The sequence below is a fragment of the Anguilla rostrata genome, chromosome 4, assembly GCF_018555375.3.
Source record: "Anguilla rostrata isolate EN2019 chromosome 4, ASM1855537v3, whole genome shotgun sequence".
Lineage (NCBI taxonomy): Eukaryota > Metazoa > Chordata > Actinopteri > Anguilliformes > Anguillidae > Anguilla > Anguilla rostrata.
The window spans coordinates 45,774,372-45,801,719 of record NC_057936.1 but is presented as its reverse complement, the minus strand read 5'-3'; the positions used below and the strand labels follow the sequence as shown (position 1 = coordinate 45,801,719).

Sequence of the window (27,348 nt, the reverse complement as noted above, 5' to 3'; positions counted from 1 at the left end):
CTGCTTACCTAATTTAAGCATTTACTGCTCTTTGACCTTCCCTCTTTTGTTCCAGGTAATTCATGCAAATGTAGGCACAATTTTCACAGTCCTGATGAGCTGGACTATGTTTGGGTTAGGGTCTGTTTTATATTATTCCCTTGACGCAGTGTAGAACCTCCTCCTCTGTGCAGAACAAACAGTAGTCCCTCCAGGATTTCGCAGAGTTTTTTGTGATTGTTGCGATCAAAAATGCTTGATTTTGCAGCGGCTTTTCTCAAAATTGCGATGCAATTTGCTATATTTTATGTGATTTTTTTGCGGTAAAACTGCGGGAATTGGCAAAAATTGCAAGTCGAGGAAAAATATTGCGATTTTTTAAAAACTACTACCTAATGAAGAAAGTCATATGCAATCACTTCCTATGATAATAAGCATACTGCATATCACAGAAATAGCTGGAAATATTTTAGTTTTTTTAAATTTTCTGAACATAAAGAACCAAAGTTACAAATTGGTAGCCTAATTCTCATGATAAGACCACATTTCCCATAAACCCTGTCACTTCCTGTTTTGCCGTCTGTTTTGATGATAAGAGGAGAGGTAGAAGAGCCTTGCTAACTGTAAATGAGGAGTTATATTAATACGAAGTTTCCGAACTGACTTTTGGAGTAAACCAAGTTGTATGCAGTGATGGACGGTCTTTCCCAGCGGAGCAACAAGTAATGTTACACAGGTCGAGCTACGGCTATGCTTGCTAATTATGCTAGATAGGAGTGTTGATAACAGAGATTGTCTGAAGGAGCCGTCTGCCAACAAAGATATTGTTTTATCGGAGAACAAATGTATTCACAAAGTGGATAACCATTCAACGTTATTGAAGATTCCTGTGACAGATAAGCACTTATGATTGCTTTCCCTAACCATTTTGTAATGCATTTCTTTATGACCGCAGCCCCTACAGACACATTTTGCTACGCATTTTTTTATATGTGTTAACGCATGCTCTAGATTTGGACATTTAATGCTGAGAAATATTGCGGAGTTTGGTTGAATTTGCAATAATTATTGCGCTCGCAAGATTGCGATTTCCTGGAGGGGCTAAAACAGTACCTGTATTCACCCCTAGGATAACCTTTGGAAGTTAATTTTTGTCCTCTGTAGGGAACATGAGTCTGAAACCTGCACTACAAGGGACATTCAGTAAAAATAAAATACAAAATGTTTTTGAGAATGCTTTCACTTACATGATGTATCTTTGTAAAAAACAAAGCACTGTCGCCTGACACCAAGAAGGTTCTGGGTTTGAATCTCGGCTTGGGGCCTTGCATGTTCTGTAGTTTGCATGTTCTCCGCATGTCTGCGTGGGTTTCTTCCGGGTATTCCGGTTTCCTCCCACAGTCCCACAGGCTAATTGGAGACTCTAAATTGCCCATAGGTATGAGTATGTGAGTGAATGGCGTGTGAGCCCTATGATAGATTGGTGTCTATCCAGGGTGTATTCCTGCCTCTTGCCCAATGCACGCTGGGTTAAGCTCCAGCACCTCCCGCGACCAGGATAAGTGGGTATAGATAATGGATGGGTGGAATTCTCAGGAGGATATGACAAACCTGACTAAATTGGAAATGGGGGTGGGGTGGAAGATGGGGGCACTTAACCTGAAAAGAAATTAAGGTTCTGCTCTGGTTCAGTGCACTGTCACTTTCACACAAGAATTTGTGCAGTCTGATGAGGAAGCCAGTTTAATGCACATAGAACATACAGAATGAGTCTTTAATATCTTAAAATATCTTTGCTGTGGACAAGAAAATAACAACAATTAAAAAACATTTTTACATGGTGGAATATGAAAAGAGGGTGTGAACTCCAATGAATAGCTAACTACATGCTCGGTGCTATGTATACATCAAGGTTAATGCTACACTGCATAAAATGTTTCTGTTGTCTGAAAAATATAAATTTACATGAAGAGTAGTTGAGTGCTTTTTTGATATGTTCTGCTTTGAAGAACACATACTTTTCAGGGTGCATTCAGTATTACATAACGACAACAAAAGCAAAAAGATTAACCAATAGCAGTCATTTATTTCTGCAAATACATTTTCTTTGTAGCTATTGAATACATAACTGTAATCTTTCGGTCCTTGTTTTGGGTACATTCGTTGCATTTAGATCTGAGGGTTTCCTTTGCAATAATTAATTCCTTTAATTAAATCTATAATTAGGGAAGACTTAATGTGAAAAAAACAGGAGTCTAGTCAGCAGTTGACACAGCAGTCTAATCTGCTTCAAAAACATCAATAAGGACAAACATGGACCTGTGTTTTCAGTCCTGGGTAAGCGGTCGCCCTGCCCCTGTGAGATGTTGAGAGAAGCTGTCTAGAAGATCACCAAACCGGCTCCCATTGCACACATGATCCACACGCCCCCATCTTTACCCGTCAACAGAATCCTAGTAACTCGTGGCCATCTATTCACTGATGAATCCATCATGCATTATCCTGTGACTGCGTGACAACAGAAGCACTTCACACTTCAAACAAAGACACTGAAAACCATGGGAGTGATCACTGTCTACGCGGAATCCACGCCTGGCCCGGAATCACAAGGCAAGGCAGTGAATGGGGACGCTCATAATACAACACCACATAACACAAACAACACCAACATCAGTGGCACACATGCGCACACACTGTGCATAATTACAGTATAGTATTACGTGGTATATAATTACCACATCTTTCTCTTTCCCTCTCAGTCTTTCTCTACATTTGCGATAAATGACTAACAAGCACAGCCTCAGGATCCTTATGAATACAAGAAATAATTTATTTCTGGTGCCGCAGTAAATGATGTGATGAAAATAATAATAATATTTTAAATGTATTATTATTTACTACTTTAAAAAAATACTTATTTGTTTATTTATTTCTTTTTTATATTTATTTTTGTTTATTTTATTTTATCTGCTGAAAGAATATGATGTTTTGGAGGAAACTGCAAAATGCAGCTGATGTCTCACCTGAGCCTCCTCCTCCTGTCCATTATTGGCTTGTTTGCATCACTCTTGCCATCCCCTCTACTCCCTGCAGGAATTCTGCTTGACAGCAGTAAAGGTGAAGTGAAGGCCATGTGCACATGTGACCCTGTATGATTGACAGGAGCTCGAACTGTTGTTCACCTGCAATTTTGACGTGCTGATCTCCACAATGAGAGAACAGTGGCTGCCAACACAGCTGTTCTGATTTGGCGCTGGCCGGGGAGAATGTGGGATCAGGCTGCGGCGTTTTTGGTTCCTAGCCCCTAAACATAAACGCAATCTAATATCTCAGATGACTGATATGTTAGATTGTCTGACACTATTGGCTTGTATATTTTGATCTTGTTTCAGTGAAATTTAAATTTCTTTGAAATAAAAGACACCAAACACATTTACTTGCATTATTTCCTTGAATTCATGATTTCTTATCTAGTTTTTCATCCATCTGAGTCGAAAAATCAATTATTTTCAGATGACACCTAGATTTCGAAATAGGGTTTAGAGTTAGAATAGTTGTTTGGTTTAGGGTTAAGAAAATGGTAAGTGGGTTGAGGCAAGATTATGATCGTGTTTAGGATCTTTGGAAAGTATTAGAACAACGGTTATTTTGATTTTGGATGAGCCAGTTTTCTTCACTGTTAGGCCATAGCACTATGGAGCCGAGAGATTACAGCAGCATTGTTCTCATTCTCAAAACGTTCTCACAATATTGCTGCAGTGTTGAGGCAATGTTATAACCTTGACAAAACATTTCAGTAACATTGTGAGAACACTGTTAGCTGGAATACCTCTAGAAAGCCCTGGATTTTTTCCAACACTGAAACTTTTTGCCCCATCATGTACACCTGTGGTAACCAACCCTCACTCTAGAGATCTACCATCCCATAGGTTTTCACTCCAACCTTAATGATCTTGTTGAGCTGCCAAGTAGTAGAGTGAGGTATGCAAAAATTAGGGTTGAAATGAAAACCTACAGGATGGTAAATCACCAGGAACAGGGTTCGTTACCACTAGTGTACACAATGTAGTTATGCATGATTAGTTGTATATTTCTTTTGACATGCTGTGATATTTAAAGTGTGTTAGCATTAGCCTTCAGCTGTGGACCTGGTTGGCTATATTCAGAACTTAATATATTTTGTGATCAATATCAAGGCAGAGTAAGGAAATTAATATTTCAAAAGTAGGAATTTGTTCTGTACTTTGGTGCACAATTAATTGCTATCAGCTATCACCAAAATTATCTCACCGTATTGTGTTCATGGAGCAAAACTCAAATGTTTGCATTTACTTGCAAGTCAAAGTAAAGGATACATGTTGACTGAGCCCTTTGTCTGACAGGTTCCTCACCCCCAAACACGTGGTGAAAACAGCTCACTGAGACAGTCCTGATGGGATTGGGCTGCTGAAGGTCAGACACTGCAGACAATGCATGCTAACTCTCAGCTGATCATGCTGTATGTCTAGATTTGTCAGACCTTTTTGGGTGAATGAGGTTTATCACAGTAACTGTATAATAAAAAAAACATAGGACGCAAAAGTACATGGTAATGTGACAAGTTAAATAATGCTATCACTTTAACTACAGTTGTACAAACAGTAATAAGAACCTTTAAATTCATGAAGTGTCTGTGAGTTTAAAACCATAATGTAAAACCAATTCATATGACAATTCTCAGAAGTACCTGGTAGAACTTCAGTGGAATTGTAGAAAACTTTAATAATCTATGGTAGAACGACTACAAATCCATTACTGTTATAAGAAAAGTTAAAACGCGGAAACATATTTCCAGTTAATTTCCTCATGTTGGTTATCTATCAGAAAGCCTATTTATACTAACCTTGGATCGATGCCTAATGCTTTCGTCCATACACTAGAGGGGATTGTGGTCATTTTCCTCATTCCAGATAAAGATCTGGATGAGGAAACACAACGATAGTGTCATGGCGTTGATCTTCTTTAGTTTTTCCACAGTTAATGACGTTGAAACAATAGTAGACATTATTTACCATGGGGAAATACTAACGGAGTTGATGTATTATGGAGAATGCATGTTTGCTACTTAGCTGATTAGCAAAATATGCTAGCTTACTGAGCTGCCACATCAATTCATGCTAGCTCAGTTAGCGTCACTCAGGTAAAACAGTATTACTTTTTGGTGTTAATCGGTGCTAATGCTTGTGTACTGTAATACTTCGCAGTTTACATGTGTGCTATTTGCCCTCATTTATAGTTCATTACTAAATGGCATATGATCGGGAAATACATGGTTGCTATACATGTTAGCGTACTGGCCCACTGCAGCCGATTTGTGTCACTGTGGGTCCATGTGAAACGTACATGGTGTCTCATTACCACAGTTTGAAAATTGCGTCCTTTTTTATGTTCTTAGTGTTAATGCTCATTTTCTGTAATTGTATTTTGAAGTGAAAATTTGGGAAATTAATTGTTTCAAACCGACACAGAATGTAAAGTAGTAAAGATTCTGTTACATACCTCAGGGGTTTAATGGGGTGCCAAAGTTAAAAGTTAAGTTACGGGTTGTATTGTGATATTATTTACCTGTGACAGTGTACTTCAAAAAGTAATGGTGGTTTTCATTTGAATTGTGACATTGCTTATCTGAACCTGTGAGCTAAGGGAGCACTCTAAAAAAAACTGATTGTGGGTAGCATGGTGTACCTGTTCAATGGAAATTTGAACTATTGGAAAATGTAAATGTTAATTTATTGAAAGGAGTCCAGATAAAGGTCCTGATGAGGAAACACCACTGATGTCACTATTCTGATCTTTTTCTCCATTTGTCAGGGGGTACAACAGTTAAACCAAATTGCATAAAAATGCCCCTTCAATAAAAACTATTCTAATCTTAAATTTTGTACAGAGCCAAATTATAAAAAAGCATTTTTCCCAAACATTATGTTGGGTGCTGTATATTATATGAATTATATAAAATCTTTAAGGCTATACTCAAAAACTCTTCAGCACTGTGCAGCAAGTAGAAGGAATACATTGATTCTGTTGAAGATGAAAAGGCTGAAGATGCGGTTCTTCATGTGTCTCAGAGGTTTGGGTGGTTGGGGGGTGGGGATCAAAACGAGCAGGAAAAGCTTCAAGGTCATTGCATATGCATGCACATCCTCGGCACAAAGCCCTCAGCCTCCACTGCCTCTTCAACACCAATGAATTAAAGCAAGAATGCTCTTGAATAATGGAGATGCTATAGGCCTTGCGGTTCAGGTTTGTCACTCCGACTCACTTGTGTGCTCACGTGTACACCCCCTGCACTGAACACACACATACACACACACACACACACACACACACACACACACACACACACACACCCCCACGCATATACACACGCACACGTATATACGCACACACACATGCATATTCGCACACACACGCACACACACACACACCTACAGGCATACACACACACGCACACACACATACACACCCATATTCACACACCCACCACACCTACACACACACACACACGCACACACACGCATATTCGCGCACACACACACACCTACAGGCATACACACACACACGCATACACACACACGCACACACACACACTCCCCAGGCTGTCAGGTTTCTTTGTATTTCAGTCACAGCCTTTCTACCAGTGATCAAGGACGCCGCGATAGCCGGTTCTCAGTGCTAATTGGTACGCAATCTCTCTCTACAACAAAGAGAATCTGGTGAAATAAAGGGACGTTTATATGCTTTTCTACGCAGTCTCGCTTCTCTGCATCCTCCCCCAAAAACGGCTGGCCGAGGGTCTCGTTTGCCATCCGGGGAGCCCTACACAAAGACCTGCTAATCTTTCTGCAGGTTGGAAGAGACAGAGGAAAGATCAGTGATTTTAGTTTTTCTTTGTTATGTGTCATCACAGACCAGAGGGGGAGCGAGCGAAACACAATGAGAACTGCCTTTGTTACAGTTTCCTGCTCGTCCATCTATGCCTCCCGCCCGTGCATCTGGAACGAGGCAGAATGAACACAAATGAGATTTATTTTCGTTGAGCGGCATGCAAGGTCACTGCTTTACTCTGTAAAACCCAAGTTAAAAAGGCATCGGAGCTCGGCTCACGCGTGCACGCAAGGCCATCGTAAGGAAAGTTTATACAGACTGGATTTGTCACACAGTGTGGTGCTCCCGGATTTATTTCTACTACTGCGGTTGTATGATAGGCTTGTGTGTGTGCGTGTGTGTGTGTGTGTGTGTGTGTGTGTGTGTGTGCGTGTGTGAGTGAGAGAGAGAGAGGCAATGTGCACTTGTGTATTTGTGAACCAACTGAATTTGTCCTTGCTCCTTATTAAATCAATGCTGATTTTCCCTGCATATTTACATACAAATAGAGAGAGGGTCATGAACCTATGAAGCACAAAGAAAATCTTACTGTATTTTTTTCAGGAGAATATGCTTATTCCAAGGAATTTGAGAGGAATCTAAATGAATATTCACCACTCATGAATATTCATATTATGTTACCTGTCCTGTTCTAAGCAGACAAGACCTTTTTCTCTAACCTAATCTCCAAAGAGATTTTCAGTACTTTTTGGAGGTCCTGAATTCATTTTTTTCAGCCTCCTCAAAACTGGTGGCAGTTCATTGACTTTATTTCAAGGTGTTAACACTTTTGTGTAACAGTATAGACCTTGAGGAAGAGAAATGTTTAAACGGTGAACATAAAATCAATGCATGAAGCTATACTGACTGTCATATGGTGCCTTTGAAACAGCCACGCCCCTTGTCACACTGTATTATTTTTAATTATTAATTGGTTTTATTGAAAGTGGTAGTTAAAGCAAGTCATAAGAATGCGGACAATGCACCTTTGCATTATAAATCCACTGTCAGTGAAGATGGCCATGCCTCTGGCTCTCTTTCAAAAAAGAGAATAACATTCCTTTCTGTTCGGGAGCTGCTAAACCTAACCAAGGACATACATAACTGTAGAAGCAGAGAAGTGAAAGCACCCATGGGAGTGTAACTTTGAATATCATGATGGGAGCTTGCAGCCTTTCCTGTTTTCATTGGCGTTCAGTTAAAGAAGACCCTAACAAAGCTTTTTCAGTCATGTAGAATTTTTTCGTTAACACATTTTTCAGGAACAGGGCTCACATTCCAATGGATTCTGTTAATCTGATCCTTTTAACCCAGGTAACATTTATATACAAAAATCTTAAAACGTTCAGAAATGACATTCGTGGATCTGTGACCAAATGTTAGGCGCCACGTTTTACATTTTTCTGGTGATTGTGTAGCTCTGGGTCTGCTGAAAGCAATGATGTGAAATATGTGTGTTATGCATGCGCCTCATACAGACAAGGTTCAATAGGCACAAAAGTAAAATAGGCAAATGACTGGAACAGCAAACCCAGAGAATCACAGGGTTTGCACAGAGTTAGGATTTCATCATCATCTGCATTATCATCATCATCAGTCCCAATTCACATTCTGTCTCCCTAATGTCTCAGTGGTAGATTCACTCCTATCTCCCCCACACCTCCACGCACGAGCACACATGCACTTTCACACGCACCACCACACATGCACACGCACGCACACACACCCCCATGCACGCACACACACCCCCAAGCACAAACACACACACACACACCCACGCACACGCATGCACACCGACACGCACAAACATGCACACACACCCCCACGCACACACACACATGCACACACACCCCCACGCACAAATACACACACACACACCCCCATGCACGCACACCCACGCACAAACATGCACACACACCCCGAGCACAAACACGCACACACACCCCCATGAACGCACACACACCCCCACGCACAAACAGGCACACACACCCCTATGCATGCACACACACACACCCCCAAGCGCGCAGACAAACGCACACACACCGCTATGCACGCACACACATGCACACACGCGCACACTTCTGTCTGCCCTGACTATGGATCATTTGTTTGCTCTTTTTTCTCCAATTCTGTCCTACTGAACTTATGGAGGCGTCAGAGAAAGCAGATCCATAATGTTTACTCATTGGTTTCTTCAGGATGAGCAACTAAGCAGGACCATCAGCCGAATATATTAGCATCTGAGACAAAAGTGCCCCTGAAGATCAATGAGCCTTTCAAAGCAGGTATTGAGTGCACTGTACAATATGTGGGGCAGGAGAACAGAGCTGCTGGGAGCTCATTTTCTTCCTCCCCAGAGGAAAGAGCCAATCGCCAAGGGCTGGACAGGGACTGGGAGCGTGACTGATGGAGCCCTGAGAAACGTTCCCTTTGTCCAAACCGCTCACAGGGCTGGAACTGGGCCTGCCACACACCTACCATCCTACTCCAAACAGCCGCTGCTTAAAATTCAGTCTCACAATGCACTTCAGCCCAACTGAGATATTTGCGACTGCAGAATAAGGATTTATTTTCTCATAATGGGGTTGGGGGTTGAGGGGGAGGGGGTGTGTGAAAGCTCTCTTGCAAATGTTTTTGGGGATTATCTTAGAATTACTGCTCAATTCACACTTAATCAAAAATTTCTCAAGCACCCTCATATAAATTTCCTATAAAGAATTGCACTCAAAAATAATGATTTTTTTGTGTGGAAAACATAACCTTGTGACTCATGAAGAGTGTAATTATCTTGCATTCTGTCAGGTGCTTTCTCTATGTCTGCTGACATCTTTCTTTTCTCCTTGCCTTTAATTCAGTGTCAAGGCCAGCGAAGCACTCAGCAAAGCATTCAGGTGTGTTTCTCTGCAAACCCCATTGTACACTAAATAGAAATATGAGGCTGATTCTGCTGAGAGGCCCTGACTGCAGTGGATTCTGTAGCTGGCACACATTCATACATTACATTGCATGCTGCATCTAATGCTCCGAGAGGAGAATTGATCAGTTATAAAGAAACAGCAAAAATATGAAATGTTTTCAAAAGGCCAGTTAAATAAAAAGAATGAGTCCAGTCTGAGGCACCCAGGTAAAGGAACAAGAAAAATACAGTGTCATATTTTGCAAAATTAAATAAAATTGCAGTCCCTTATTTTGCTTTTCTTTTCTTTTTTAGCAAAACAAGGTTTGTTTTTACATCGTCTATCTTTAAAAGTCAGCAGTATATCTTAATTTAGCATTCAGTCCTTAGTGGAGAATAATTTTTACTAAATGTGTTTCTTTTTTTCATGAACAAACACAAGTTAACATTTCCTTGAATATACCAGAACAGGCGCCTAACCATATGTGCAGCATTCAGCATTCAATTCCGTGTTTCCCTGTGCTCAGTGCTCGTATTTGCAAGTATATTGAGAGAGCAGGTCTATTCTGCTCCTGTGATAAGAGGGCAAGACTGCCGGAGGAGGTAATAAACAGGGACAAGCACTGTGTTAACAATCCTCAGTGGCACAAAGTCAACATCACAGCTGGGCTGCTGCATTCAGAATGGGCCATGGGGGGGCGGGGGGCGGGGGGGGGTGCGGGCAGGCCACCTCACATCACCTCACATTTTGGTCTCAGATGCACAAATGCCACTGCAAATTTCTGCATGGCTTCCATAACACAGTTTCATATTTAACTTGGTTGTATAAAGGTTACCTGGCTAAAGAGGATTGCATTAAGAGCCCACTAACATGCAAGACCTGCTCCAGAAAAGGGCCGTGTGGCAAGTCTAAGACATCTCATACAACTGGGACCAAATAATAAAATAAAATGTAATAATAATAATTAGTAGTTATTATTATCATGTTTCATGTCCGATACAAGGGGATTAATTCACCTACAGAAAAGGACTAACCAGATTATTTATCCCTTTCAAAAAAACGGCTATTAAAGTGCCGAGAAATGGCTTTCACGATTCAAAATGCAATTTCTGGTAACTTCTGTTCGATGCATAATTAACATTCCCCCGAGGCAATATGGATAAAGGCTGCCATTGAACGTGTAGGGATCGTGTATCTTTTGAAATCACTGAGGCAGTTAGGTTTGTAATTAAAGTTTCAGTCCCCCTGACAGTGGCAAATCTTTTCTGTGCTCCCCAGGGACAGGTGACCTCACAGTAGCAGGACCAGTGTGTCAGAAACCTTCTAGAAATGTACTAGGGGAAAGCTGGCTCACTTTGTATCTTGGCACACAGAAAGCTCAGTTCACAAATGTGGGTTTACTAACATAAAACCTTGCTTCATCAAATTCTTTTTTCCACGGCCACTCAGAACAGTTTACATTTTCATGATAATCAGCTAATTTGCAACTGGCACTGTCTGATTGATCCGAATTCAAAGCAACCTTTTCCCCTCAAACCCACTGATCCAAAATACATCATTTTAACCCTTTATTTTTCATCACTCACATTATTAATGAATATTCCCTTGGCCTTAGATCACACATACACTCATACAGTGAATAGTTTTCTGTGTCATGAATATTTCAGAATCATACATAGGCCTCACAAGAGATCTGGCACAAGGTGCTCTTCATTGTTCTTCCAATTTTATATATTATCCTATATATTCCTGCACCTTTAATTATGCCAGAAACTATGAATTAAAGTGCTCCTCTTGGCCTGGAGAGCAGGGACCTTTTATAAGGCCCAACGATTAAATAATGGGTAGCAACTGGACTAATTGCAACGAGCCAGAGCTATCACCCTGTGTGTGAGTGGAGTTGGCGCTGTCCATGATCCTGCAGCTCTACTCCCATGTTGCGGGAATACCTGGGTGCTGAAGGGACGGTGCACAATCACCCTTCCTGACACTATATATATATATATATATATATATATATATGTGTGTATATATATGGATGGTAAAGGTGCACAGGATTCAGCCTCCTGAATTAACAAGCTTAAATGCCAGGCTATAGATCTATAACTCTCATCATAGTAGCAAATTATCCCAGGACCATTGGGTGTTCAACCGACCCCACCAAAAAAAAAAAAGGAAAAAAAAATGCCCAGATTAGCTTTGCAGCGGTGGTGATGTCACAGTCCGTGATGGTGCCCAATAAATCCTCCTGATTCACTGACAGTTGTAGTGCCTGATTTCTTGGGGATATATTAATTTCAAGTTGAGAACGAAGCAATAAATGGATAAACATAGTGAAACGGTGACCATCACGGCTCATGCTCAACCGTGGATCTGCACGCTGGATGTTTGTGCTCGCCTTCCTCCGTGACAGTGATGAATAGGGGCCACTCTGAGCTGCGAGGAGGTCTTCATCAACAATAATGAATTAAATAACCCCCCCCTTTCCAAAGGTAAACAGCCAGGAAATGACTGAGGAGGGGCTGACGGCCAAGATCCTCGGAATCTTGTGGATTAAGGGGAGTTTGAATGAAAAGCACTCTAGGAAAATAAAGGACTGACCTGCCAGATGAAAACACAGCAAAGCACTCATTCAATTATTAACCCCCCCCCCCCCCCCCACATTACCCCCACCATCATGCAAATCCCATTTTATCCCAAAGTCTTCTGGCATTCCTGCTGGAGCTGCATACTGGCACAAGCTGGGAGAACTCTGCCCTCTCAGAGTCCTCAGATATTTTTTTCATTCCATTCCATAACTTGGCGGCATCTCAGAATTTGTTTTCAGTGGAAGATTAAACCCCCAGCGTGATTGGCAATATCATTATATCCAGGTAATCACCCGGGCAATATTTTTAACAAGAGAATAGTTCACTATTTTTCAGTTAATAGTTCAGTATTAGCTTTCTTGAAGTGATTTTTTTAGAAGTAAAAAGTTTAAGGACTCATTAAAAAGTGTAATAACATGGCAGACTTTTAACTGTATATCCTCATGATTTTTTAAACTGTATTTTCTCTTATGAGAAAGCAGCATTGGGGGTCTATTTCAACTTTTCATTAAAGTGGTATAGTTTTCAGTGAAGTTACCTATTTTATATATAAAAAGGGGCCTTGATTTACATTTACACCCATATACTGTAACAATCTGGCATTGTTTTTTTTGTTTTTTTCGTGATAAGAGAAAATGGAAAATGTTCTTCTTCTTATTTTTATTATTATTATTATTATTATATTCTCTGTATACTTGGCAGAACGCATAACCTGACCACAGCTTAGTGGAAATGGTAAAATCTGTATAACCTCTCAGACTTAAACATAGTTCCTGCACAAGCTGCTTTGGAGTTGCCTCAAGTGCACGATCTTGCTTTAAACCTCACACCACTGAATGCCATGATACCCCCCACTGTAAAGCTGGTAGGTTTCCAGAAACTTCTGTAAGCACCTCAAATATTCTTCATCACACACAAACTATCTGGGAAAGTCGAAATCATACATGAAAACTAAAATGATATTTAATAACTAAACTATCGCCTTAAAAGGATTTTTATTTTTGAGAGACAAAAAGTTCTGTATTCTGTGATAACAAAATACATAATACTTCTAGAGAAATGTATATTCAAAGTACAGTATGTGACAGAACAACACAGAGGAGAAAAATCTCTCTGGTTTAAGTTAAACTGGGAAAATACTATTTTTAATAAAAGGCTTCACAATTTCCATTGTAAGTAAAATAGATTAGTCAAGTTACGGTATGATGCTGTTCTTAAAATCTTTTTGGACTGGCAGGAGGAGGACCTAATGAAGGAGGTAATGTCACTCCTGTCAATCATATCCACAGTCATTAAACCTGACCCAGGCTTCCCAATTCAGTTTGATTGGCATGCCAATGTGAGATGGCCAGGCAATGTAAAGAAAAAACTGGAACAGCTCATGTCTCCATGCCTACACACTTCTCACCAGTTTCCTGTGCCTTCAGCCACTTTATGAGATCCACCACACACACACACACACACACTATATACAGCAATCAGGGTTTTGCATATAGGGGGGTAGAGTGAGAAAGAGAGGTGAGGAGAGAGAGAGAGAGAGAGAGAGAGGGGTATGTAAGTATACGATTATGAATGAGTTCAATGTGAGGACTCCTCTTGTGAGACGATATCTTCTGCTGTTATCTATCCAAGCTACAAAGGCCAACAGCAGCAGCAGCAGCACAGAATCACACTCAGCAGCATTAGCAGAGAGAGTGAGAGGTAGAGAGAGGGGTAGAGAGAGAGGGGTGAAACAGCAGGTCACACACCTGACTGTGAGGCAGCCTCACCCTCACATGAAGCTATTCTCTTCTATGGAAGGAAGCTGGGTCAGGCAAAGTATCTCCATTTTCCTACTGACTGAGCATCCGAGGCTCACTGATTCAAATCAAGACTCTGCAACCCCCTGCAGAATCTCACTGTACAGACAGTGGCAACCCTCCAGAGCAGCCAGAGTAACAGATAGAGAAGGAGTCACTTGCTCTATGGACTACGCCATTTGCACAGGTACTCCTAATTTGATAGATCACAGTTCCCTTCCGCACACACACCTCCCCCCTTTTTTGTGAGGTTATAGAATAGGCCTAAGTACAATAAAAAAACAGGTACTCCACCTTAATGTGTCATTCGATGATCCTAATGGGTTATTGCGGTAGTGTCAGTTTTAAGTAGAAAAGGTATAGAAACCTAAAAATAAAAACTTGTGTACCACTAAAAATCCAAATTAATCCATAAGAAAAGACATCATGAAGCATAGTTAATAAAAAAAACAATAAAGTTTTATTCAAGCATACTGTGAAAAAAGAAAAGTGTCCAATTGCAGGGCGTGCAAATAAATAAAAAACATCAAAAACCATTTCAGTCAAGAGGCTTTCATTACTGGGTCTGGATGTGTCTGAAGACGCACTGTCGCAGCTGTTGCCATGGATGATGTCACTGCCGATGTTTCCTGGTGCCAGGGATGATGTCACTGCCGTTGTTGCCTGGTGCCAAGGATGATGTCATTGCCGTTGTTGCCTGGTGCCAGGGATGATGTCACTACCGTTGCTGCCAATTGCTGGGGATTATGTCACAGCCATTGTTGCCGGTGCTGGGGATGATGTCACTGCCATGTTGCCCAGTGCTGGGGATGATGTCACTACCATTGTTGCCCGGTGCTGGGGATGATGTCACTACCGCGTTGCCCAGTGCTGGGGATGATGTCACTGCCGTTTCTGGCTCCGGCGCGAAGAAGACGCCCAGTCAATTGGACGCTCGTTTCAATTAAGCAGTAGAGGGCTGGGTTAGTGGGGGATAAACCGGGGTCTGGCAGGCCCGGTGGACCCTCGTGAGAACACAGGGGCAGGGGAACGAATTAACGACAGCCTGCGGGGGACTGGAGGGGCGCACAAGCGCCCGGCTCGAAAAGGACCGACGGGAACAGATCATGTGGCGATTGAGCGCTCGCCGTAACCTTACTCTGCTCGCCGACAACCTTTATAGTCAATTTAATTTACCACTGAGAAAATAAAACAACCAAAATGTGTCTGAGCCTCAGGACACACTGATGTGAGGAGGAGCAACATGATTTCACTCTTTTTTCTTTTTTACTTCCAGCATCTAGATGAGGGAGGGAAAATAAAGAGGAATGAATTACTGTGCACACTGAGTCTTCTGACTCTGGGCACTGGAGTGGAAAAAGAGATGATGGTCATCCATTTCAACAGAGACTAGGGCTTCAGTGACCTAATGAAATACTAATGGGAGGAGGGGGCTCACTGTCTAAACTGCTGCAAGGAGTCTGTGTATCATCCCAGACCGTGTGTGTGCATGTGTGTGTGTGTGTGCGTGTGTGAGAGTGTGTGTGGTGTGGATGTGTGTGTGAGTGTGAGTATGTGTATACATGTGTGTGTGATGTGGATGTGTGTCTGTGTGTGTGTGTCTGTGGATGCATGTGTGCGTGGGTGTGTGTGTGTACGTGAGATGCTTGTGTATTTGTGTGTAAACAGTATATGAGAGCATTTTTCAAGTATACAAATAAACAGATGTGAACAAATGTGCACAAGCATATGAGTGTGGGTCTGTTAGTATACATGTTTCGTGTTGCAGTGAGTAATGCACATTATGCATGTTTACACTGAAAAATGTTTATGGTTACATGCCTATATGTGTTTATGTTCAATACATCCACAAATGCAATACTCACAATTTCCTTTAAATTATGCATTAGGTAATTTGGTCCCATATTTTTGTTCAACATGCTTTACTACATGTTAAAGTGGACACTTTGCATCAGCCGGAAAAGAAAAGACTCCCAGAGGCCTATGTGCTATGCAAATATTGCCAAAGACGACATCACCCCCTTGAGGGTCATTTAGAAAGATTACCAGCCATTTAATATCCAAGGGACTTTTCCCATGGTCCCCATGGTTAGCTTCATTTCCCTCTGCAGATAAACTATATATACAGGGCTGTTCCATTTCATATAGACAGGTACCATCCATGTTGATATGAGCTTGAATACAGTTACAAGTAATGGCTCATTGACTGCTCAACACTATGGAGACTATGCCCCTGATGCTACAAACTCATTTGTGTGGGCTACTGCCCGTATATTTGCGCATGGAAGCATATTGTGCTGCACGCATCTCTCAAAGATGCAGTATGTTGCTTTGATGAGGCAGCTTTTGTATTTACAAAACCATAAACTAACAGAGGGCTGCTGAGACACCCTGAGAATTCTTTGGTACCACAACCTTGTATGCTGGCTGAACTTCACTATTGTATTGGGGATCTCAAGTGACAAAAATCCTCTATTCATGCAGGTCCCTGGTTGGCTGTGATCACAGACAGCAATGGAGGACTCCATTATTTACTGTACATCAACATCCTTCGATTTGGTAGTGCATATAAATGTATCCAAACAAATTTATATTGTCTGGATGAATTGCTGTCAATTAGTCATATTCAGCTGCTGTGCAAAAAATACATTTGACCAATAAAGGCAAAGGTAAATTTAAAGGAGTATAATTTGCTTTTTACTTGAAAAGTCCAAATTGATATTCACTGCACATGTAACTATACTGAATACATGACAATATATATTCCATAAAATTATGGGGGAGATTATGTCCTCAAAAAATGCAAAGGGACATTTTCATTCCTTATTATCCACAATGATATAAAAATATAAACATAGTTTGCAGGCACACTGCTAATCATTAAAGCAAAAAATATTACAAAAATAAATAGCTGCATGCAAGTGCAAGCTCGGTGCCATTTTTTCACCTCATCATTGAAAAGCCTCATTCTTGGACTGAAAACACATGCTGCTTTTAATCCACATACATAAATAACATTTTTATATGACTGTCACCCATCTGGCTAACTGCAGTCACCCATGCTAATTGCACCCAAGGTTAAATGTGACATAAAAGGGCTTGTTGGGCTAATAGATAAATATACAGTACATCACCTTCGGTTGTCTGCTTTCTCTTTTTCACCAAAGGAACAGAAACTAATATGAATACACTACAGATCTTGAGGCAAGACGTAATCCAGGATTTCAAGAGTGAATTTTCCTAAGAGCAGCTTACAAAGTGCCCGGCACCTGCCTCTGCCATAGCAGCCGTATTATTTCAATTGTTAAGCAATGAAAATCAGACCCAAATAGACCAAAGTTTGTGATTGCTTTAACTGGAGCCTTTTTCTCCAGGCACTGTCCCTAATGGCGGGAGTTCCATTCCTCTTGGGACGGTCCCGGTAAACATTTTGGTTTCACACTTTTCTGTAGAATCGACTGAAACGCTCACTCCTCAGACTTGGAGGCTAAACTTGCTGAGTTCAAGAAAAAAAAAATCAAGAAGTGAAAAAAAAAAAACTTACAAAAAAACAACCTCCCATCCTTCTATGCATGTTTCAGAATGGTGACATCCAAGCTGTTGCCTCTGCCACTCGCATGGAGATACAAGTGTGTGTCATAAACGGTTACATGTACGTGGGGGTCCACCTCAGGTCACCTCTCACAGTGATTACGTCAGCACCTTATGTAACAGACAGAATGTCGGTGAACCTGCTGCGTGAAGTGGCCACAACCACCTACAGCAGTCAAGCTGTTCTCAGACATCCTAAGCATTGAGCCACTGGTCCTGTTTGCATGGGCCAAAACACGGGGGGGGTGGTTTGTGTGTGGGAGGTGGTGGGGGTTTCTGCTGGGAGGGGTCAGATGAAAATGGCAGAAATAAACTGAAATAAACTTGGCAAAACGAGGTTATGCCATGCAGCACAGTAAGGAGGCTGTCTCTCACTGCTATAATATCACTGATATAATTCCAGCTCGTCACCTCCGTCTCTGCTGCAGGGGCCGCACCATTTTTAGCTGTGCCTCACCACAACATGCAGCATTCTGCTGCTTAGAATCTCTTAGCAAAGCCGATACACCAGAGAACTGTAAAACTCAGTAAAAATACATCTCTGAACTGAAGGGCATAAATGTACAGACATGCATGCACACATACAGCACACACGCACACACACACACACGCACACATAGAGAGGAGTTGTAATCATCATATTCATCAAACCCACGTCCTTCTTCCAATGGTCCAGTGTGACCCGCTGGCACCTGCCACTTCAGTAATGTTGCAGTCCTTCCATCCCAACCCTCCCAACGTTGTTGCAACATCGCTGTAACGTTGAGAAAACGCTGCGCGCGTTTCCACGCCGCGCGCGCTTTGGCCCTCGCAGGGGAAGCGAGGCTGCGTCGCGGCCCGTCTCCTCTGCGTTCCTGCGCAGCCCGACTTCAAAGCCCGCTTTGATTTTATCCCTCTGAGATTCTCTTTTCTCCGAGACAAAATCCCTCCTCTCCCTCCCTACTCCGCGTCCTCACAGAGAAGAAGAAGAAGAAGAGGAAGAGCTGTCTTACAGAATATGCCCACAATGGATCAAAGCGAGGGAAATTGCATTAAGGGCGCGTAGCCTGCAGTAATCGTTTTGGCCTGCTGCAATGTGTCGGGAACCTGCCAGGCTCAATTGCTAGAGGTAGGTTATGTGCCAAAAAGAGCTACTACCATTTCTATGAAAATGAATGAGCTGCGATTGATTATTTTGACTGCTTCTTTAGTTTTGCTTCATTCTATTCTATACAGGGGAGAGAGTGAGGTGGTGACTGAGCACATCCGGCACAAATAATATTCAAAACAGCGAAAAAAGAAAAAAAAACAGTCCTTTTTACTTAGGTCCAAAGAAATGAGAGCCTAATTTATTTAACATCAGCATAACCTTAACCACAAGGCTTGTTATTCTCTTACAGGTCAGATAGCAGGTCAGACCAAAAAAAAACAAAAAAGAAAAAAACAAAGAAACTGGAAACAAAAATCAATGCCATTCTATTTCCAAAGAACATCCCCTCCCATTATTTCACATGAGCTCTGAAACTATTGCCACCCATTAGGACACTGCAGTAGGCAATGCCATTGCTTTTCTATGCTTAAAAATAACAAAATGCTGATAGCATTATGGCTCTATTCCTTCTCGCACAAACTACACCTTAATTGGCTGGGCATTTACATGCTCATGATATTTAAGTTTTAGAAATTCCAAAACAACAGTACAAAAAGAGCCATCGGAAGCTTTAGTTAACACCACAAATAGCCAAAATGGAGTAATGGAGTCGAAATACCAGTCTGCTCTAGAAGGTGCTCCCTGTGCATTGAAAGAAAATATCACTTAATTTAAATTTAATGACTTGTTCCCTTTTCAGCGCTCATGCGGCAACGCCCTCTTTGAGTTATAATAACAATAATAGACTGGTTTTATGGGCTGCCCTTCACATCAAAGAGTGTGTGAGTGCCTGGCGCAGCGCATTAAAGGGCCTGCATAAACAAGTGCGTGTGAAACGCATTTAACGAGGCGCCAGGCAATACAGTGTCCTTCAAACTCAACTGACACACCTCAGCTGTAACGCGGGAGGGGCAGGAGACCGTTTTTTATCATTAAAAATAAACTCAAAATTAAGAAGAAAGGATAGAGACTCCAGTGCAGGACAAACTCGTGCTTAAGAGATTTGCCATTATGCTACGTTTCATTACTTTGCGTTCATTGAGCAGACTCCCTTATCCAGTGCGACTTACAGTTCTGGGGAACGTAGATGCTTTGACCCGATTAGCGCCAGGAATACGGGAGTAGACCTGGTGAACAGTGTTCTCAGACCAAGCAGTTAAGATGTAGGTGCTGTTGCAAGTTACAGTAACTATGCTAACAAAGAGCCAAAGTAGGATTTCTAAATGCAAACAGACTACATCAAGAGCAATTTCTAAGACGAGAAACCTAGCTCACAGCTTTTATTGTTGGTTTATAAAAGATGCAGAACAAAAAAAAGACACGTGAGGCAGGTCATGAACGATATGCTTCGAGGGCCATAGAACTGCTCTCTGGAAAGGACATGAATAAAGATGAGAAATTAACTACCCTGCACCTGTGGTGTTTTTCGGGAAGACAGCTCAGCCTGAGTGACTGGGACGATGTCCCTGCATGAGGGCTTGGGGAGGGGGGGTGCACTGTTCCCTCTCTATACCTCTCATCAGTCTCCACGCACGCAGGAAAAGGACTTGCCCTTCCTGCTCTGAGGCTACGGGTTTGATAGATTGTCTTCCCTCTGTCCTATTAGACTCGCGTCAGCACGGTCTGACGCTCGCCACCCCCGTTGCCGACACCCCTTCTGACCATCTGAGCGTCATATTTATTTTCTGACACGTAGGCCCCAGGTCCCTGAGGTTAGCAGTAAAGCACATTCTGCTGGAGAATGTGAACGGGATTACTGACCTTATGGAATGGGGTATAATTCAGAGGGCCGGGGCAGCCATTGGCTTCCTCTGGTTCTGTTCTCTGGTGCCACTCAATCCCAGTTCATTCGGTTTAACACAGTGCAGGAGGGACAGCATCACAAAATGTGTTTCAGATTCTTTCACAACAAAACTTTTGAATTAATGGATTAAAAAGTCCCCCCACACACCCCCCTGAATATAACAAGGATTCTTATTGCATGAACCAACTCTCTTTCAGATACAAACTCTGTTAACGTGGTCACGGATTGTGACGAGTCAAAAAGCTAGTTTCAAATGCTCTCAAATTGTGAAGGAAAGACCTTGACGCATTGTAAAATGAGATTTTTGTACACTTTGACATTACATGTCTTTGCTCTCGAGATGCAGGCGATACGGTATTTTTGTGTTCATCCAAGTTCTGTATTCATAAGACAGTGTTTGTTTTATAATGGTGTTAGCAAGAAGAGGGGCATTTTGCAAAGCAGGGGGCATGTGAAATTTTACTTGTAAATGATCACTTGATCTCATCAGCTTGAACGTGCTGTCTAATTGAAGATGGGGTTCTTGAATAGCCCATTGTGCACTTTCCCAAACCAATTAAAATGTGTAATGTATCAAAACGGCTTTTCAGACAAAGAAGACCAATTGACCACCTGAGTCCAGATATTTTTCTGATTAGATAAATGGCATGATCCACACACTAATTAGGTGAAGACACTCGTCTTTAAACTTGACAAAAAACATAGTCACAGTTATTTTAGTGATGAAATAAATATAATGGTGACATGGTTATTGCTCATCACTAAATCCAAGACTGAGACAACCTGCTTGAAAAGTTGCTTTTTTCTCCTCATGTGTCTGTAGAGAAATAAGCTTTAAAGTTGCACTACATATATGGAGCACAGCAGGCATTTTGTTTTCACATGCTGTGTAAGAAGTTTCTACCACCAATTTTTTTGTAATCACTGGATACAGGAGAAATACCGATACAGGCACTAGAGAGTTGAGCCATCAACTTTTTTGTTGTTGTAAGGGTCGGCGCAGTTTACTGTCTTAGTGTCAGTTGGGGTGAGGATTAGGTTTGGCAAAGCATGGCTCGCAGTCATGTGAGTAAATGGAATCGAAGGGGGGTGTGGGGAGGGGGAGTGGCAGGATGTGGAGGAGGAGTAGCTGCAATAGGATTTGTTTGTGTGTGTGTGTCATGTGCACATGTGTGTATGTGTTTGTGTGCATGCATGTGTGTGTGTGTGTGTGCTGGTGTGTGTATGTGTAAATGCTGGTGTGTGTGGTGTGTGTGTGTGGGGGGCTGTGTGTGTGTGTACTGGTGTGTGTATGTGTGTGTGCTGGTGTGTGTGTTTGTGTGCATGCGTGTGTGTGTGTGTGTGTGTCTGTGTGTTTGTTTGTGTGTGAAGGAGATTTGGAATCTATAAGAAACACTTCTCATGTCCTCTTAATAGATTTAACATATTTTATTGATGTGGTGTTGTTTTTAGCATACAAAAGCTTATGAAACCTTGAGAACACATATAAATAACATATCTGAAAGCATGCCTTTGCACTCTTCTCAAAGCTATGAGATGATAGTTGGAGTGCCTCTGAGTGAAGTGATTCTGATCCAGCCTTCCGGATCATTCCGTTTCACATCCCCAGCCCAAAAGCCCTCTGCTGCAAAAGGACCGAGCTAGTGATGGACAGGGCTTGTTGACTCAGTGGCCTCGGTGGGCAGATCTCTTATTAGGAGAGTGTCATTAAATCAAACTCGCTGGCCACATGAACAATCGCCAATCCTCCCCTGCCCACTTTGCCCTGCTGCAGATTCTGATTGGTATTCTGGGTAAGGAGAGGAGGAGTTTGGAGGCCCTCCTCCTCTCACCTGTGACACAGACACAACATGCTCCCGTAACGTGTGTGTGTTTGAGTGTGTGTGTGTGTGTGTGTGTGTGTGTTTGTGTTTTTGTGTGTGTTTGGAGGGGGCAGGTTAGTTAGTTAAACCTTCTCCCCTGAGTCCCCTGCTATTTTCCAACCTCAGAAAGTTAAAGCAGTTAATCTCACTCTCAGCCTCTTCAGGCCTAGCAGAGATACTAAGTGAAGAAAGCATGAGCACACAAATTATATTTTCTTATAACAACTGCAGGCAGGAAACATATCTCTATATGATCAACACAAGATTCATATGAAGCATACACTGTACATAAATAACCTCCCATTTACATGCCTTTCTTACCCCAGATGGGTCATGTAGGTATTTTAATACCTCAGGAATATTCATAAAATTTGTACTTTGGAGCATTGTGGACTGGGCGATGGTTGTTGCCTTACAGATTATGATTAGACCTGGAGGAATGAGATATGTAGGTAAATGTAGTTATGACAAAGTTCCAATACCCAATTTTGCACAAACATACTGTTAGGTTCTATTTTTCGATATTGAAACATGTGACTAAATATTTTCCAGGACAGCTTTACATTTGGACTCATGCAGCAACAATTCCCTCCCCAAAAAAAAAAAAAAAAAAACATGAATCTCAAGTTGAGTTTTTCCCTCTGCTGCTGTGGGGCACTTGGCCTGATTTCACATGTTTATGAAATAAAATATAAGGAGGGAGCTGAGTAGCCAATTTTTGAAAAGTTTTACTCCTGATTCTTTCTCCCAGCATTGCTTAGGTTTTCCGTTTGACGCTTTGACGTACACAGCTTACAGCATATTGACCGTTATGTTGCCCATACAAAATTTACAAGAATCCAAAAATAGACGATTGAAATGAAACTAATGCACGGCAACATGGCTGCAAGCCCACTATCTATACAATTTGATGGAAAGTGCAGAACGAATAAGATATCATACTGGGGGCGGGGGGCGGGGGCGGGTGGGGGAGGGGCTTTGATTTGGTGCCGCTTGTGTAGGTAGAGATCCGAGAGCGTGAGGATAAAGCCAGCGGCCAAAAAACCAACAGCATCACAGGAGGATGCTGGGATACATGCAGCAAAAGCCTCGGTAGCCTGTTCTTCACTGGCAGCATCACTCGGAGCATGAAAGGCTTACATCGCACACTTCATATCACTCACCAGGGCCCGCTGTCTGGTCAACATGATCTTAAGTTCATATTCGGAAATACATTCAAGGGAGACTTTTTTCTTCAATTCAGACACAAATATGTTTTCTTCATGTAGTTCATTAGATCTGGTTATTAGGAAATATATGCCACTTGCATTTAACTGAGTCAATGTCAAAAGATATTTGTCATCCAAAGAAAAGCTTCTAGGTTGCGAACTATTTAAATGGTCCTTCTGTTTTGTTATGGGTGAGTGTGAAACCAATGGAGAGTTTTTGTATCAGTGACTGACTTATTGATTCATTGGGTGATTGATGCATCCATCTATTATCTTTACCCGCTTATCCTGAGCAGGGTCGCGGTGGGTGCTGGTGCCTATCCCAGCGTGCATTGGGCGGGAGGCAGAAATACACCCTGGACAGACCACCAATCTATCGCAGGGCACACACACCCTTCACTCACACACTCATACCTAAGTGCAATTTAGAGTCATTAGAGTCAATTTAGCCTACCTGCATGTCTTTGGACTGTGGGAGGAAACCGGAGTACCCAGAGGAAACCCACACGGTCACGGGGAGAACATGCAAACTCTACACAGAACGGCTCCAAGCCCGAGATTCTGGGTGATTGATGAATTCATCAAATTAAATGTACTTTTTAAACAGTCTCCAGGTTGACTGTTTCCAAAAGGGCCTTCAAGGACCTTTGCCCACATTCTATGGGAGGCAGGGCCCTAGAGCAGGACTCTGAAAGCAACGACACTGACCTGTAGATTTTGCTTTACATTGGGAATCAGACAAAGGGTTGGCTCTGTACCAGCAATTTAAAAGATAACAGCAATTTAACAGTCTTCCTTCCCTTCGTACGTGCTAGACCCTGATAACTGAAATAAAATGCTGTACGAACGAGGGAGAAGAACAAACGTCTCTGGTCTATCCCAAGATATTGATCAGAACCAGAATTAACTCTCATTTTTAATAGCCATGCTTGGTACTGAGAACACTAATTTACTGTACCACATTATATGGGATGCAGATATTCTCTATAGAGGGTAACTGCTCCACGTATTATTATGTGAGTCAGCAAGACTTACTTAGTGATATCTAATATACACTAAATTAAATCGAATATACTTTGAATTTAATTAAATGCTTTGTTTAATAAAACCTTAAAGCAATCATTGTGAATTTGCAGTCCAGAAATGCTTTCCTTTGCAAGATATGTTCATTAAACAACTATTATTCTGCTGTACATAACAATAGAATTGAATAAAGAGTTTGAATCTTTATGAAATTCTGGTTTTGAACTAGCACCTGAAATAACTCGGATGAAGGAGACAAGCGTACAGAGGGGAAGTCGACCAATCACAGAAGATTCTGCCCTGCACCATGCTGGTTTACTGGAAAAAGAAGTAAATATCAGAGTGTAACACTAAAAATATGGACTTGTTTTTACTTTCTATTGTGCATTTTCATAGTTCCACACTGGCACCTTTTGCGTGTTCACACTGCTTCAAATCTGATTCTATAGCTGCTTTCTGCAATCTTTTTTTCAGATTGCCATGGGGATTGTACTTCTGGTTACCACAGTTTTGTGTCCTCTGCAAAGTGTGAATACGCATCATATTATGTTTGGGGGGGAAAAAAAGATGATCCTTGTACTGTGTTTTGTCCTGTTTGAGATTTATGATGGATCACTTCCACTATTGAATAAACTACCTTGGGCATTAGATTGCCTGGAAAACCAAATCTCCAGAATTTACATATAAATTGGGATGTGAGAATAAAACATGGGTGTACAAAAGAAGCTTTTAGCACAGTGAGGGGATTTGGAAGTTATAATCTCGAACAAGGTTGCTAAAATGTTTCCCAGCTTAAATGGTTGTCCTGCAGATGCTTATTGTTTTGGATGCCATTGTGCTGAGGGACATAAACTTCGGATGGTGGTGTTTATCTGTGGCATGTGGGCCAGATTTCTTGAAGCGGAACCTGGTCATGCTTAATTCAAAACTACACAGTCATTCAAGTCAATTAGAAATTCCACCCACCGGTTTTTAAATTTGCTATCTTTCTCAACCCCCTGCCCCTTTAAAATTCAAAACTCTCAATTTTCTTCTGTCTGAATTATATGTCTTTTCACACAGCCAGTGCATACAGAACTGAAATTTACAGTTCTTACTGGACCACTGATATACTGCACAAGTGAACAATCGGTACGATCAGCACACATGAAGCAACACACATGAAGGGGGAAACTATTACTGTCAGGGTTATAACACAAGACATGAGTGTGTCGAGTTCTTCCTTTAGCTTTGACCTTGAGAGGAAGGTAGTTCAACATAATCAATTCCAATACCTACGGCTGTCAGATGGTTGGGCGGTATCACATCCAGAGGAAAGATGTTAGATAGAAATCAGCAATGAGCGATTTCACACTGTCCGCCACAAAAGACGTGCACTTTCCACGGAGGACGACAGAAGAGGGAGTTTGACATCATGGTTTCTCTGCGGGAGTTCAGAGCGGTGGGCTGGATGACATTTGATGCCTTTGCCTTCCGGGACATGCATTGGGGTTTAATGCCGTCTCCTATGTTCTCTGGCCATGAAATGTATCCTCGCTGATTGTGCAGGTCACCTGGGTAGAACTGCCCTCGTCTGTAGCAAAGGCTGTAGCTTGCATGAACCTTGTCCGAGTGCGTCTTGTGAGGGGAACACTTTGGTGTGTGGAATCGCCTCGGAATGCCATGACGCATCAGGGCTTTGTGGGAGGGGGCTGGCCAAGGGAGCCTCCACTCTCCAGTTTATGTCACGTCTGCACATAAAAGAAGGCCAGTGCTCTGTCAGGAGTCAGAGATGTGTGGGAAACTGTCAAAGAAAATTCAGCAAATACCCCTGAATGGGGAATATTATGCACCCAGCCAGTATCTGATTGACAGACAAACCCCAGTGCAGGGCTGAGTGTTAGAGCACACACCCACAAATAACAGCCATGCATTCTCATTTTCTGTTTCCTCATTTTCAATTAGCAATTGTGCATCTGGAGTTTGTGTCATTTACCCCCTTGTAAAGAACAGTGCATTTGGAGTACATGTACATCTAACTTGCCAGCAACTATTTTATACTCTACAGGGCACTCGGTACTGTGGGTGAGGTTGCAACCAGTGAGAAAACATGGAATATATCCCTATGGAAACAGCTGGGAAACAGTGGAAACAGTCTGTGGAATGTTGCTGAGGGGTGCTACGGTAACCAATGGAACTGTAAACTCACACCACTCCAGGATGAGGTCAGTGGTGGAGTCCCAGTCATTACCAATTGCTGGCATCACAAACAAGACTCAAACATGCAGCCAAGGGCAAGGACTGGTGGCAAGAATCATTCAGAAGTCTCAGAGAGTCCTTTAGGTTGGGTCCACATGCTGCACCAATATTTTATTCATAAAATAAATGGTCCACCCCAACATTTATTCTGTTTTGGAAATTATGTATAAGGTTGGAAGATGGTTTTATTTTGAGATTTTTTATAAATAAAAATTTTAGACCAAAGGACTTATTTTCTTCCAGGCAAAATGAGTGTGTGATGAATTATTGATTTTCTCAGGGCAAATTTTCTGCTACAGAGGCGTAATGCTGGGTTCCACTGAT

The 27,348-nt window shown here is 41.9% G+C and overlaps 2 long non-coding RNA genes across 2 annotated transcripts; both read left to right on the top strand.

Annotated features, from left to right (window-relative positions):
* The first annotated feature begins 563 nt into the window (after positions 1 to 563).
* On the top strand, positions 564 to 12,985 carry LOC135253440 (uncharacterized). The gene is made up of 4 exons (XR_010329614.1): positions 564 to 4,431; positions 6,929 to 7,070; positions 9,741 to 9,776; positions 12,275 to 12,985. It is a non-coding gene; the product is annotated as an uncharacterized LOC135253440 (long non-coding RNA).
* A 12,062-nt stretch (positions 12,986 to 25,047) lies between these two features.
* On the top strand, positions 25,048 to 25,985 carry LOC135253439 (uncharacterized). The gene is made up of 2 exons (XR_010329613.1): positions 25,048 to 25,116; positions 25,261 to 25,985. It is a non-coding gene; the product is annotated as an uncharacterized LOC135253439 (long non-coding RNA).
* Positions 25,986 to 27,348: the final 1,363 nt, after the last annotated feature.